Consider the following 1,451-nt stretch of genomic DNA (forward strand, 5'->3'; position numbering starts at 1 on the left):
GGCCAAGCACGTGGAGATTCTTTTTAATGATGGGTGGCGATTAGATTGGATCCCAGGACTTCTGTGTGCTCTGATACCATGTTAACGTGTGTGACCATTTCATCTAAAAGCTTAAGCTATTAGAGTGAGCACACTTTTTATTATTTAATTATATTCTCAACAGTGGCCTTCATATAAAGAGAAACTATTTTTGGCGATAAACATAAATTGGTCTCATTTTTACTTTCCTCTACCTCCAAGCAGTATTAATTGTGGTGAGGAAGTCAAACCTAATTATCATGCTATGTCTCATTTGCAAATATGATCAAGTTGGTTTCTGTTTTTAATGTCCATTTGTGTCTTGGCTTCTCTTTATATGAGAAAATAGGGAGTGTCCTAGATGGCTAGTGCCACCCTTTACGAGGAACAATGAAGTTATTAGAATTTCATGTGAAGTAGACCTCTGATAAACTGTTGGGCACCTTTTTCCATCCAGATTCAAAATAATTCTTACTCTCTGGATGCTGAAGCTTTTCTTTTTCAAAATATGTTTGAATGCTTTTGTGACTTTCCTGTGCTTTTGAAAAATCATAAGATGCACAAGTAGTTAATAAAACTTTCTTAATCCGTAAAGAAATCATTTCCTACTTGTGCATCATATGAATTGTACTTGCTTACTCCAATGAAGCTCTTCTTACATTGGTTTTACGTCCTATGAAGTCAAGTTAGGTATTTCTTAATTCTAGAGATATTCGAAATGGAAACTAATGTTGCACTTTACTCGTGCATTGCAGAGCATCTCAGTCTTCTGTGCCGAATTCTGGTGAAGCTAATAGTTCAATTCCGCTGCATCCTCAACTGCTTAATGTGGCCCCCATCAGCTTGTATCCATGTACTGGCCCTCCGCTACCATACAGTTATCATGCTTCATCGTCATCAGATATCAATGCCGGTTCAATCTCAGTTGAAGCTAGTACAACTTCATCGTCCAAGCATATCAACTCTCAGCAGCATGCTGGGGGGGTCAACCTGCAATGGTTTTTTTCTCTGCTTGTCCAGCCAGAGAGGAGTGGGACAATCTAATAAATCATGCTAATGGCGGGGTTGCCCTTACTGTATCGGTTTTGTTGGGAAAGGTTAGGCCACTCGTTGGTGCAGTTGATATAGCTGAATCTGAAGATGCTTATGTATTCCGTGTTTCACTTCCCGGTGTTGCAAGGGATGAAAGTAAGTTGTACATATGGGTAAGATGTTCTTCAGTTGAAAATCACCATATCTTCTTATAACTCTTACTGTCTTACATCAGATTTTTTTTTTTTTATATTTAATACATCAAGTTGAAAATCACAATATCTGTTACGACCATATGTTCTGTATATGAATGTAACTTGTTGATGCATTGCAGAAATACCATGCTGATAAATATGCTGCATTCTCCACCTTACTCAGATAAAATCTGTCTTTTACTTTTT

The 1,451-nt window shown here is 37.6% G+C and overlaps 1 pseudogene; it reads left to right on the forward strand.

Annotated features, from left to right (window-relative positions):
• Window positions 1–750: 750 nt before the first annotated feature.
• Window positions 751–1,411, forward strand: LOC124894080 (annotated as a pseudogene).
• The last annotated feature ends 40 nt before the right edge of the window (window positions 1,412–1,451 follow it).

Source organism: Capsicum annuum, unplaced genomic scaffold, assembly GCF_002878395.1.
Source record: "Capsicum annuum cultivar UCD-10X-F1 unplaced genomic scaffold, UCD10Xv1.1 ctg69270, whole genome shotgun sequence".
Lineage (NCBI taxonomy): Eukaryota > Viridiplantae > Streptophyta > Magnoliopsida > Solanales > Solanaceae > Capsicum > Capsicum annuum.